The 13788-nt window shown below is 39.3% G+C and overlaps 1 protein-coding gene across 2 annotated transcripts in view; it reads right to left on the bottom strand.

Annotated features, from left to right (window-relative positions):
• The window catches only part of DCAF10 (DDB1 and CUL4 associated factor 10), a 70679-nt gene that overhangs the window by 37575 nt on the left and 19316 nt on the right, over positions 1 to 13788 (bottom strand). The gene's annotated exons all lie outside the window — the stretch shown is intronic.

Raw genomic sequence — 13788 nt, 5'->3', positions numbered from 1 at the left:
TGCTATCATATACAACATTTTTATAGATACATAGGTCTGTTTCTGGGATACTCCACTATCACTTAATCTACTCCTGTTTTAAGACTACATACTATAGGCATGCACCACCATGCCTGGCTCTTGCTGTTCTATATAAGTTTTTAAATCAATTTTTTTTTTTTTTTTTTTTTTTTTTTTGGAGACAGAGTCTCGCTCTGTCGCCCAGGCTGGAGTGCAGTGGCGCGATCTCGGCTCACTGCAAGCTCCGCCTCCCGGGTTCACGCCATTCTCCTGCCTCAGCCTCCTGAGTAGCTGGGACTACAGGCGCCGCCACCACGCCCGACTAATTTTTTGTATTTTTAGTACAGATGGGGTTTCACCGTGTTAGCCAGGATGGTCTCAATCTCCTGACCTCGTGATCCGCCCGCCTCGGCCTCCCAAAGTGCTGGGATTACAGGCGTGAGCCACTGCGCCCGGCTAAAATCAAATTTTATGAAAAACTCTGTTGGTATTTTAACTAAAACTACACTGAATTTATAGAATAATTTGGGGAGAATCAACTTCTTTATGTTACTGACTTTTTGCCTCCAGAGAAGATTTGAATTTGTTTGGTTTCCTTTTTTTTTTTTTTCTTTTTTTCTGAGAGGGGGTCTTGCTATTTTGCTCAGGCTGGCCATGAACTCCTGGGCTGAGCCTTGGCCTCCCAAGTATCTGGGACTACAAGTGTGTGCTACTGCACCTGGCAGACTTACATTTGCTTTTACAGGTACATGACAGCGCTTCCAACCTGAATCCAATTGAAAATTGTTGGCTGGAGATTTTGAACTATACAGTAGTGTGAATTTGGGTCCCATACATGCATGAGTGCTGGATTGTGGTTAGATATTCAGAGGAGGGCCAGGCACAGTGGCTCATGCCTGTAATTCCAGTACTTAGGGAGGCTGAGGTGGGAGGATCACTTGAGGTCAGCAGTGTCAGGCCAGCCTGGGCAACATAGCAAGACCCTGTCTCTACAAAAAGAAAAGGTATTGTGGTATTTAGGTGTATGTTTTATTTGCATAAATGATAATGATAGTGTATTACATATTCTGCTTCTTACTATTTCTTCTCTCTAAAAAACTACTAGGTTCTGAAATCTCATACATGTGGCACAGGCATATCTAATCTGGGTTCCTGTTGCCTGGCATCATGTGCCACATTTCACCTGTGCATTCTCTCATTGATGGTGGACACTCAGCTGGCTCCAGTGCTCTCCCACATACATACACCACACCAAATAACCTCAAACCTGTGGGCTCTTGTGGATCCTGTGAGAGTGTCTCTGGACTGTATATTCAGTAGCATAACTGCTGGGTCGTAGCGTTAGTAGCCCCAGATCCTTCCAGAAAGGTGATAACATCCACACCCCATCAGCCATCATGATACAGAACCCATCCATGCCAACATTTGGCTTATCCAGCTTTTAAATTTTTGCAGTCCAGTAGATGTAAAGTGGAATTTTGTTCTAATTCTCATTTGTGTGATTACTAATAACTTTAAGCTTCTCTTTACATGCATAATAGCTGTAGGGGTTTCCTTTTTATCAATTGTTTGTCCATATCCTTTGCCCATTTTTCTACTGGGGTTGCCCTCCTGACTTTTATTTGCAGGAATCCCTTGTATATTCTGGGTATTAGTCTCTTGTCAGCTTTTAACATTGAAATACCTTTTCTCATTTGTTCAGCTATGCATTAACTCTGTTCATATTGCCTTTTTTTTTAAGAAATATTCCACTTTTTTAAACTTTTTTCTTTTTTTTAAGACGAAGTCTTGCTCTGTCACTCAGGCTGGTGTGCAGTGACATGATCTCAGCTCACTATAGCCGCCACCTTCTGGGTTCCAGCGATTTTCCTGCCTCAGCCTCCGGGTAGCTGGGACTACAGGCACTCACCACCAAGTCCGGCTTTTTTTTTTTTTGTATTTTTGTAGACACGGGGTTTCACTATGTTGGCCAGGCTGGTCTCAAACTCCTGACTTCAGGTGATCCACCTGCCTCTGCCTCCCAAAGTGCTAGGATTATAGGCATGAGCCACTGTGCCCAGCCACTTTTTAAAATTTTTAAGTTCAGGGGTACATGTGTATGTTTGTTATATAGCTAAACTTGTGTCATAGAGGTTTGCTGCACAGATTATTTTGTCACTCAGGTATTAAGCCTATAGTACTCATTAGTTATTTTACCTGATCCTCTCCCTCCTCCCACCCTCCAGTCTCTGGAAGGCCCCAGTGTCTGTTGTTCCCCTCTATATGTCCATGTTTTCTCATCATCTAGCTCCTACTTCTAAGTAAGAACATGCAGTATTTGGTTTTCTGTTCCTGCATTAGTTTGCTAAAGATAATGGCCTCCAGCTTTACCCATGTTCCTGCAAAGGACATGATCTCATTCTTTTTTACAGCTGCTTAGTATTCCATGGTGTATATGTACCACATTTTCTTTATCCAGTTTGCCATTGATGGGCATTTAGGTTGATTCCATGTCTTTGCTATTATGAATAGTGCTGCAATGAACATATGCATGCATGTGTCTTTATTCCTTTGGGTATATACCCAGTAATGGGACTGCTGGGTCGAATGGTAGTTGTTTTTAGGTCTTTGAGGAACCAACACACTATTTTCCACAATGGTTGAACTAATTTACACTCTCACCAACGGTGTATAAGTGTTCCTTTTTCTCCGTAAGCTCGCCAACATCTGTGTGTGTGTTTTTTTTTTTTTTGACTTTTTAATAACAGCCATTTGTTCAGGATATTTTTAAATCTTCTACTGCCTAATTTTTATCTGCTTGATTTATCAGTTTTGGACAGAACTGTATTAAAATATCTCACTATAATTGTAGACTTCTAATTCTTTATAATTATATTTTTGCTTTGTGTATTTTAAGGCTATATTTAAGATGCATTCAAGTTCATAATTATTTTATCTTCTTGGTAGACTTTTCCTTTTATTAATGTGTACTGTTTCATTTTATCTTTATTAAAGGCCTTGGTCTTTCATCTGTCTGATACTGACAATTTCTCTGTTTTCTTTTCCCATTTCTCAGTGGTTTTATTTTTGGTATTGCTAAACATCTATTGATAGATCAACAGATAAATCATTTGGTTTTTTATTCAAATTGTTGACTCAATAAAGAAAATTAATCTATTTATATTACTTTGAATTACTCATATATTTGAAACTTTTTCTACTTCTCGTTTTCTGTATTCTATTTATCATCCCTTTTCTTTAGTTAATTTTTTTTTACTTTTTTAAACTCTGTCTTTTACTGAACTGATTTAAGTTTCCAGTATTCTCTTTTGCCCTTCTGCAGCTTTGAGAGCGATAATGGTTTGTATTTCCATTATTTTAGTTAAATCTTTTCAGTTTTTTCATCGCATATATTTAATTATACAGTTTTCTAGAAGAGTCTGAATTACTTACTATTTTTATCTTCCTCTCGAACATGAAGAGGGCCTTAACATATTATACCTTTCCACTTAACAAAACTCTCCTATGCGTACAGCCTATTTGTTGTTACTGTCTAGAACCACACTGTCCAATTTGGTAATGTAGCCATTACCTGCATCTGCTTTTGAGTCCTTGATAGGCAGGCAGTCTGAATTAAGATGTGCTCTAATGACTGGGTGCGGTGCCTGACGACTATAATCCCAGCACTTTGGGAGGCTGAGGCAGGTGGATCATTTGAGGTCATGAGTTCAACACCAGCCTGGTCAACATGGTAAAACCCCATCTCTACTAAAAATACGAAAATTAGCTGAGTGTGGTGGCACATGCCTGTAATCCCAGCTACTCGGGAGGCTGACGCAAGTGTATCATTTGAGGTCAGGAATTCGAGACCAGCCTGGCCAACGTGGTGAAACCCCCTCTCTACTAAAAATACAAAAATCAGCTGAGTGTGGTGGCACATGCCTGTAATCCCAGCTACCCGGGAGGCTGAGACATAAGAATTGCTTCAGTGCAGGAGACAGAGGTTGCAGTGAGCCGAGATCATGCCACTGCACTCTAGCCTGGGCAACATAGCGAGACTCTGTCTCAAAAAAAAAAAAAGAAAGAAAGAAAGATGTGCTCTAAGTATAAAATACAAACTGGATTTTGGATTTTGAAGACTTAGCATGAAAAAAATGAAAGTAAAATAGCTCAATAATTTTTATATTGATTACATGTTGAAATGATAGTATTTTGGACATACTAGGTTAAATAAATTATTAAAAATTAATTTCACCTCTTTTTTCTTTTCTAATGTGACTACCATAAAATTAAAAATTACATATGTGACTAGCATTACATTTTTATTGGATAGTGCTAATCTAGAGTTTTAGTTTTTATTTTGTTTTACATGTACCCCCCCAAAAAAAACCTCGTAAATTCTTTTCTTTATGTTAATAACAGTTAACATTTTACCTAATAAAAATTCTTTAGTCTGGATTAACACTTTCCCTGGACATAACATAGTATTGAACATTATTTTGCCTTCATACTGAAGATATTAATATTACTCCATTTCCTCCTGATATCAACTATTGCTAATGAGAAACCTGTTTCTGTAACTATTTCACTTCTGTGGGTAATCTGGCTTCTAACTTTGGTGGCTTCTAAGATTTTCTCTTGATTTTTGGTATTCTAGAGTTTCACCACAACCTGTCTAGATTGGATTTATGTTTATTTAAACTGCTTACACTATAAAGTTCGCTTTTGATTTGATGTCTCAGGCCCTTCAGTGCTAAAAATTCTCAGCCATTGTTATCTTCAAAAATTAGTTTTCTACCAATATTTTTCTATAACTCTATATACACTGTAATCTCTCAGTTAATCCTGTCTTTCAACTACTTTTTCATATTCTAACTTTTTTTATGTGTTCTGTGTGAATTTTTAGTGCTATATTCTAACTCATTAATTAATTTATCAGTGGTGTAAAAGGTAAAGTTCATCCCATCTATTGAGTTTTTTATATACCAGCTACATAATTTCTTTTTCTTTCTTTTTATAAAGATAAGAGTCTTGCTCTGTCTCACCTACGCTGACAGCAGTGGTGCAATCATAGCTCACTGCAGCCTTGAACTCCTGGGCTTAAGTGATCCTCCTGCCTCAGTCTCTCAAGCTGCTGGGATTACAGGTGCAAGAGACCAAGCCCAGCTTGACTATTTTATTTTTTTTTAATTTTATTTTTCCATAAGTTATTGGAATACAGGTGGTATTTCGTTACATGAGTAAGTTCTTTTTTTTTTTTTAAATTATTATACTTTAAGTTCTAGGGTACATGTGCATAACGTGCAGGTTTGTTGCATATGTATACTTGTGCCATGTTGGTGTGCTGCACCCATCAACTCGTCAGCACCCATCAACTCGTCATTTACATCAGGTATAACTCCCAATGCAATCCCTCCCCCCTCCCCTGTCCCCATGATAGGCCCCAGTGTGTGATGTTCCCCTTCCCGAGTCCAAGTGATCTCATTGTTCAGTTCCCACCTATGAGTGAGAACATGCGGTGTTTGGTTTTCTGTTCTTGCGATAGTTTGCTGAGAATGATGGTTTCCAGCTGCATCCATGTCCCTACAAAGGGCACAAACTCATCCTTTTTTATGGCTGCATAGTATTCCATGGTGTATATGTGCCACATTTTCTTAATCCAATCTGTCATTGATGGACATTTGGGTTGATTCCAAGTCTTTGCTATTATGAATAGTGCCGCAATAAACATACGTGTGCATGTGTCTTTATAGAAGCATGATTTATAATCCTTTGGGTATATACCCAGTAATGGGATGGCTGGGTCATATGGTTCTTCTAGTTCTAGATCCTTGAGGAATCGCCACACTGTCTTCCACAATGGTTGAACTAGTTTACAATCCCACCAACAGTGTAAAAGTGTTCCTATTTCTCCACATCCTCTCCAGCACCTGTTGTTTCCTGACTTTTTAATGATTGCCATTCTAACTGGTGTGAGATGGTATCTCATTGTGGTTTTGATTTGCATTTCTCTGATGGCCAGTGATGATGAGCATTTTTTCATGTGTCTGTTAGCTGTATGAATGTCGTCTTTTGAGAAATGTCTGTTCATATCCTTTGCCCACTTTTTGATGGGGTTGTTTGTTTTTTTCTTGCAAATTTGTTTGAGTTCTTTGTAGGTTCTGGATATTAGCCCTTTGTCTGATGAGTAGATTGCAAAAATTTTCTCCCATTCTGTAGGTTGCCTGTTCACTCTGATGGTAGTTTCTTTTGCTGTGCAGAAGCTCTTTAGTTTAATTAGATCCCATTTGTCAATTTTGGGTTTTGTTGCCATTGCTTTTGGTGTTTTAGACATGAGGTCCTTGCCCATGCCTATATCCTGAATGGTATTACCTAGGTTTTCTTCTAGGGTTTTTATGGTATTAGGTGTAACATTTAAGTCTCTAATCCATCTTGAATTAATTTTCGTATAAGGAGTAAGGAAAGGATCCAGTTTCAGCTTTCTACTTATGGCTAGCCAATTTTCCCAGGACCATTTATTAAATAGGGAATCCTTTCCCCATTTCTTGTTTTTCTCAGGTTTATCAAAGATCAGATGGCTGTAGATGTGTGGTATTATTTCTGAGGACTCTGTTCTGTTCCATGGGTCTATATCTCTGTTTTGGTACCAGTACCATGCTGTTTTGGTTACTGTAGCCTTGTAGTATAGTTTGAAGTCAGGTGGCGTGATGCGTCCAGCTTTGTTCTTTTGACTTAGGATTGTCTTGGAAATGCGGGCTCTTTTTTGGTTCCATATGAACTTTAAAGCAGTTTTTTCCAATTCTGTGAAGAAACTCATTGGTAGCTTGATGGGGATGGCATTGAATCTGTAAATTACCTTGGGCAGTATGGCCATTTTCATGATATTGATTCTTCCTATCCATGAGCATGGTATGTTCTTCCATTTGTTTGTGTCCTCTTTTATTTCACTGAGCAGTGGTTTGTAGTTCTCCTTGAAGAGGTCCCTTACATCCCTTGTAAGTTGGATTCCTAGGTATTTTATTCTCTTTGAAGCAACTGTGAATGGAAGTTCATTCCTGATTTGGCTCTCTGTTTGTCTGTTACTGGTGTATAAGAATGCTTGTGATTTTTGCACATTAATTTTGTATCCTGAGACTTTGCTGAAGTTTCTTATCAGCTTAAGGAGATTTTGGGCTGAGACAATGGGATTTTCAAAATATACAATCATGTCATCTGCAAACAGGGACAATTTGACTTCTTCTTTTCCTAACTGAATACCCTTTATTTCTTTCTCTTGCCTGATTGCCCTAGCCAGAACTTCCAACACTATGTTGAATAGGAGTGGTGAGAGAGGGCATCCCTGTCTTGTGCCAGTTTTCAAAGGGAATTTTTCCAGTTTTTGCCCATTCAGTATGATATTGGCTGTGGGTTTGTCATAAATAGCTCTTATTATTTTGAGATATGTTCCATCAATACCGAATTTATTGAGCGTTTTTAGCATGAAGGCTTTTCTGCATCTATTGAGATAATCATGTGGTTTTTGTCTTTGGTTCTGTTTATATGCTGGATTACGTTTATTGATTTGCGTATGTTGAACCAGCCTTGCATCCCAGGGATGAAGCCCACATGATCATGGTGGATAAGCTTTTTGATGTGCTGCTGGATCCAGTTTGCCAGTATTTTATTGAGGATTTTTGGATCGATGTTCATCAGGGATATTGGTCTAAAATTCTCTTTTTTTGTTGTGTCTCTGCCAGGCTTTGGTATCAGGATGATGTTGGGCTCATAAAATGAGTTAGGGAGGATTCCCTCTTTTTCTATTGATTGGAATAGTTTCAGAAGGAATGGTACCAGCTCCTCCTTGTACCTCTGGTAGAATTCAGCTGTGAATCCATCTGGTCCTGGACTTTTTTTGGTTGGTAGGCTATTAATTATTGCCTTCATTTCAGAGCCTATTATTGGTCTATTCAGAGATTCCATTTCTTCCTGGGTTAGTCTTTGGAGGGTGTATGTGTCCAGGAAATTATCCATTTCTTCTAGATTTTCTAGTTTATTTGCATAGAGGTGTTTATAGTATTCTCTGATGGTAGTTTGTATTTCTGTGGGGTCGGTGGTGATATCCCCTTTATCATTTTTTATTGTGTCTATTTGATTCTTCTCTCTTTTCTTCTTTATTAGTCTTGCTAGCGGTCTATCAATTTTGATCTTTTCAAAAAACCAACTCCTGGATTCATTGATTTTTTGGAGGGTTTTTTGTGTCTCTATATCCTTCAGTTCTGCTCTGATCTTAGTTATTTCTTGCCTTCTGCTCTGATCTTAGTTATTTCTTGCCTTCTGCTAGCTTTTGAATGTGTTTGCTCTTGCTTCTCTAGTTCTTTTAATTGTGATGTTAGAGTGTCAATTTTAGATCTTTCCAGCTTTCTCTTGTGGGCATTTAGTGCTATAAATTTCCCTCCACACACTGCTTTAAATGTATCCCAGAGATTCTGGTATGTTATATCTTTGTTCTCATTGGTTTCAAAGAACATCTTTATTTCTGCCTTCATTTTGTTATGTACCCAGTAGTCATTCAGGAGCAGGTTATTCAGTTTCCATGTAGTTGAGTGGTTTTGATTGAGTTTCTTAGTCCTGAGTTCTAGTTTGATTGCACTGTGGTCTGAGAGACAGTTTGTTATAATTTCTGTTCTTGTACAGTTGCTGAGGAGTGCTTTACTTCCAATTATGTGGTCAATTTTGGAATAAGTGTGATGTGGTGCTGAGAAGAATGTATATTCTCTTGATTTGGGGTGGAGAGTTCTGTAGATGTCTATTAGGTCTGCTTGCTGCAGAGATGAGTTCAATTCCTGGATATCCTTGTTAACGTTCTGTCTCATTGATCTGTCTAATGTTGACAGTGGGGTGTTGAAGTCTCCCATTATTATTGTATGGGAGTCTAAGTCTCTTTGTAAGTCTCTAAGGACTTGCTTTATGAATCTGGGTGCTCCTGTATTGGGTGCATATATATTTAGGATAGTTAGCTCTTCCTGTTGAATTGATCCCTTTACCATTATGTAATGGCCTTCTTTGTCTCTTCTGATCTTTGGTGGTTTAAAGTCTGTTTTATCAGAGACTAGTATTGCAACCCCTGCTTTCTTTGTTCTCCATTTGCTTGGTAGATCTTCCTCCATCCCTTTATTTTGAACCTATGTATGTCTCTGCATGTGAGATGGATCTCCTGAATACAGCAGACTGATGGGTCTTGACTCTTTATCCAGTTTGCCAGTCTGTGTCTTTTAATTGGAGCATTTAGTCCATTTACATTTAAGGTTAATATTGTTATGTGTGAACTTGATCCTGCCATTATAATATTAACTGGTTATTTTGCTCATTAGTTGATGCAGTTTCTTCCTAGCCTCGATGGTCTTTACATTTTGGCATGTTTTTGCAATGGCTGGTACTGGTTGTTCCTTTCCATGTTTAGTGCTTCCTTCAGAGTCTCTTGTAAGGCAGGCCTGGTGGTGACAAAATCTCTAAACATTTGCTTATCTGTAAAGGATTTTATTTCTCCTTCACTTATGAAACTTAGTTTGGCTGGATATGAAATTCTGGGTTTAAAATTCTTTTCTTTAAGAATGTTGAATATTGGCCCCCACTCTCTTCTGGCTTGTAGAGTTTCTGCCGAGAGATCTGCTGTTAGTCTGATGGGCTTTCCTTTGTGGGTAACCCGACCTTTCTCTCTGGCTGCCCTTAAGATTTTTTCCTTCATTTCAACTTTGGTGAATCTGGCAATTATGTGTCTTGGAGTTGCTCTTCTTGAGGAGTATCTTTGTGGCGTTCTCTGTATTTCCTGAATTTGAATGTTGGCCTGCCCTACTAGGTTGGGGAAGTTCTCCTGGATGATATCCTGCAGAGTGTTTTCCAACTTGGTTCCATTTTCCCCCTCACTTTCAGGCACCCCAATCAGACGTAGATTTGGCCTTTTTACATAATCCCATACTTCTTGCAGGCTTTGTTCATTTCTTTTTCTTTAGATTTCTCTTCTCGCTTCATTTCATTCATTTGATCTTCAATCGCTGATACTCTTTCTTCCAGTTGATTGAGTCGGTTACTGAAGCTTGTGCATTTGTCACGTATTTCTTGTGTCATGGTTTTCATCTCTGTCAGTTCGTTTATGGCCTTCTCTGCATTAATTATTCTGGTTATCAATTCTTCCACTCTTTTTTCAAGATTTTTAGTTTCTTTGCGCTGGGTACATAATTCCTCCTTTAGCTCTGAGAAGTTTGATGGACTGAAGCCTTCTTCTCTCATCTCGTCAAAGTCATTCTCCATCCAGCTTTGATCCGTTGCTGGCGATGAGCTGTGTTCCTTTGGAGGGGGAGATGAGCTCTTATTTTTTGAATTTACAGCTTTTCTGCCCTGGTTTTTCCCCATCTTTGTGGTTTTATCTGCCTCTGGTCTTTGATGATGGTGACGTACTGATGGGGTTTTGGTGTGGGTGTCCTTCCTGTTTGTTAGTTTTCCTTCTAACAGTCAGGACCCTCAGCTGTAGGTCTGTTGGAGATTGCTTGAGGTCCACTCCAGACCCTGTTTGCCTGGGTGTCAGCAGCAGAGGCTGCAGAAGATAGAATACTGCTGAACAGCGAGTGTACCTGTCTGATTCTTGCTTTGGAAGCTTCCTCTCAGGGGTGTACTCCACCTTGTGAAGTGTGGGGTGTCGGTCTGCCCCTAGTGGAGGATGTCTCCCAGTTAGGCTACTCAGGGGTCAGGGACCCACTTGAGCAGGCAGTCTGTCGGTTCTCAGATCTCAACCTCCGTGTTGGGAGATCCGCTGCTCTCTTCAAAGCTGTCAGACAGAGTCGTTTGCATCTGCAGAGGTTTCTACTGCTTTTTGTTGTTGTTGTTGTTGTTGTTTAGCTGTGCCCTGTCCCCAGAGGTGGAGTCTACAGAGACTGGCAGGCCTCCTTGAGCTGCTGTGAGCTCCACCCAGTTCGATCTTCCCAGGGCTTTGTTTACCTACTTAAGCGTCAGCAATGGTGGGCGCCCCTCCCCCAGCCTCGCTGCTGCCTTGCCGTTAGATCACAGACTGCTGTGCTAGCAATGAGGAAGGCTCCGTGGGCGTGGGACCCTCCCGGCCAGGTGTGGGATATAATTTCCTGGTGTGTTTGTTTGCTTAAAGCGCAGCATTGGGGTGGGAGTTACCCGATTTTCCAGGTGTTGCGTGTCTCAGTTCCCCTGACTAGGAAAAGGGATTCCCTTCCCCCTTGCGCTTCCCAGGTGAGGCGATGCCTCGCCCTGCTTCACCTTTCGCTGGTCAGGCTGCAACAGCTGACTAGAACCAATTGTCTGGCAGTCCCTAGTGAGATGAACCCAGTACCTCAGTTGAAAATGCAGAAATCATCTGTCTTCTGTGTCGCTCGCGCTGGGAGCTGGAGACTGGAGCTGTTCCTATTTGGCCATCTTGCTCCACCCCCCCATGAGTAAGTTCTTTAGTGGGGATCTGTGAGACCTTGGTGCACCCATCACCCAAGCAGTATACACTGCACCATATTTGTTGTCTTTTATCACTTGCCCAACCCCCCACTCTTCCCCTCAAGTCCCCAAAGTCTATTGTATCATTCTTATGCCTTTATGTCCTCATAGCTTAGGTCCCACTTATCAGTGGAAACCTGTGATGTTTGGTTTTCCATTTCTGAGTTACTGCACTTAAAATAATAATCTCCAGTCTCATCCAGGTCATTGCAAATGCTGTTAACTCATTCCTTTTTATGGCTGAGTAGTATTCCAACGTGTATATATATACCACAGTTTCTTTATCCACTCATTGATTAACGGGCATTTGGGTTGGTTCCATGATTTTGCTATTGTGACTTGTGCTGCTATAAACATGTGTGTATAAGGAACTTTTTCAAATAATGACTTCTTTTCCTCTGGGTAGATACCCAGGAGTGAAATTGCTGGATCAAATGGTAGTTCTACTTTTAGTTCTTTAAGGAATCTCCCCACTGTTTTCCATAGTGGCTGTACTAGTTTACATTCCCACCAGCATTGTAGAAGTGTTCCCTGATCACTGCATCCCCGCCAACATCTACTGTTTTTTGATTCTTTGATTATGGCCATTCTCACAGGAGTAAGGTGGTATCACATTGTGGTTTTGATTTGCATATCCCTGATCATTAGTGATGTTGAACATTTTTTCCTATGTTTGTTGGCCATATGAAGAATTCTTCTTCTAAGAATTGTCTACTCATTTCCTTAGCCCACTTTTTGATGGGATTGATTGTTTTTTTTTTCTTACTCATTTGAGTTTGTTGTAGATTCTGGATATTAGTCCTTTGTCAGATGTATAGATTGTGAAGATTTTCTCCCACCCTTGTCTGTTTACTTTGCCAACTGTTCCTTTCGCCATGCAAAAGCTCTTTAGTTTAATTACGTCCCAGTTATTTATCTTTATTTTTATTGCAATTGCTTTTGGGGTTTTGGTCATGAAATCCTTGCCTAAGCCAATGTCTAGAAGAGTTTTTTCAATGTTATCTTCTAGAATTTTTATAGTTTCAGGTCTTAGGTTTAAGTCCTTAATCCATCTTGAGTTGATTTTTGTATAAAGTGAGAGATGAGAATCCAGTTACATTCTCCAACTTGTGGCTAGCCAGTTATCCCAGCACCATTTGTTGAAAAGGGTGTCCTTTCCCCACTTTATTTTTTTGTTTGCTTTGTCGAAGATCAGTTGGCTGTAAATATTTAGGTTTATTTCTGGGCAGCCTGACATTTTTAATTTCTAAGACTTCTAGCTAGTTCTTTACTACATTGACTTTTTCTTGTTCAATCTCTTTTGTTTGTTTCAGTCTTTAAGCTCTCTTTAATTGGAGAGTATCTCTTAATTTATTTCTCTGAGCATCCTAAAAAGACTTAAAAGTTTCTCCCAATCATTGGAATATCATGCAGCTGTTAAAAAGAATAAGGTAGTCCCATGGGTATTAATATCAAATGATCTCTAAACATGTTATTAAGTAAAAAAGGCAAAGTAAATAATAGCATGTGTAAATGCTACCATTTGTATAAAAATGTACATATGTGTGAGTGTGTGTGTGTGTATATATATGTTTGTATATGCAACAATTATCTAGAAAAGACAGCAAGAAATGGGTAACAGTGGTTGCCTCTGGGGAGGGAAACTGGGTGGCTAGGTGAAAGAGGTGGAGATAGACTTACTTTTCACTGTTTACCCTTTTTGTACCTTTGAATTTTGTACTACATGCATCTATTACCTAGTCAAAAATAAATACATAACATAATTTATTTTTAAAAATAAAGTCTTTGTTGAACTGCTCCATAAAATTAATTTCATCCAGAGAAATTAATGTTTTTGGTGGTTGATTTTGTTATGATGTTAACATTATATGTCTTTATAAATTTTAGAATTTGAGTTATAGGTTTCTTTTGAGTAGAAAAGGTTTTTAATTTCTCTCTCCTCCTATTTAATGGTTTCAGAGTTTCTCCCACTTGGCCATCTGGGCCCCCAGTCCACAACTAGGCCTTATAATGACATTTCGGGGCTCCAGTTTAATAATGATATTGGAAATATCATACATACACATTCAGTTACTGACTCAGCAAGTGGCTTCATTCAGTAGCTATTGATGAGGCTGTGTCTTTATCAGCTAAAACCTATAGTCTCTGGTAGTGAATAGCTTTTTTCTCTTTTCAGCCTCTCATAAATAAGACGTATATTTTAACCAAACCCGGGCTTCATGTAGTGATTCTGGCTCTGGTTCTTGCCTCGCATGAAACAGTTAAGCACTTTTTCATCCTTTTACCTGACAGGAGCAAAACTACTAGATTTCAGTGCTAGAC

This window comes from Chlorocebus sabaeus, chromosome 12 (genome assembly GCF_047675955.1).
Source record: "Chlorocebus sabaeus isolate Y175 chromosome 12, mChlSab1.0.hap1, whole genome shotgun sequence".
Lineage (NCBI taxonomy): Eukaryota > Metazoa > Chordata > Mammalia > Primates > Cercopithecidae > Chlorocebus > Chlorocebus sabaeus.
The sequence above is the reverse complement of the archived record's forward strand: the minus strand, read 5'-3'. Positions and strand labels throughout refer to the sequence as shown.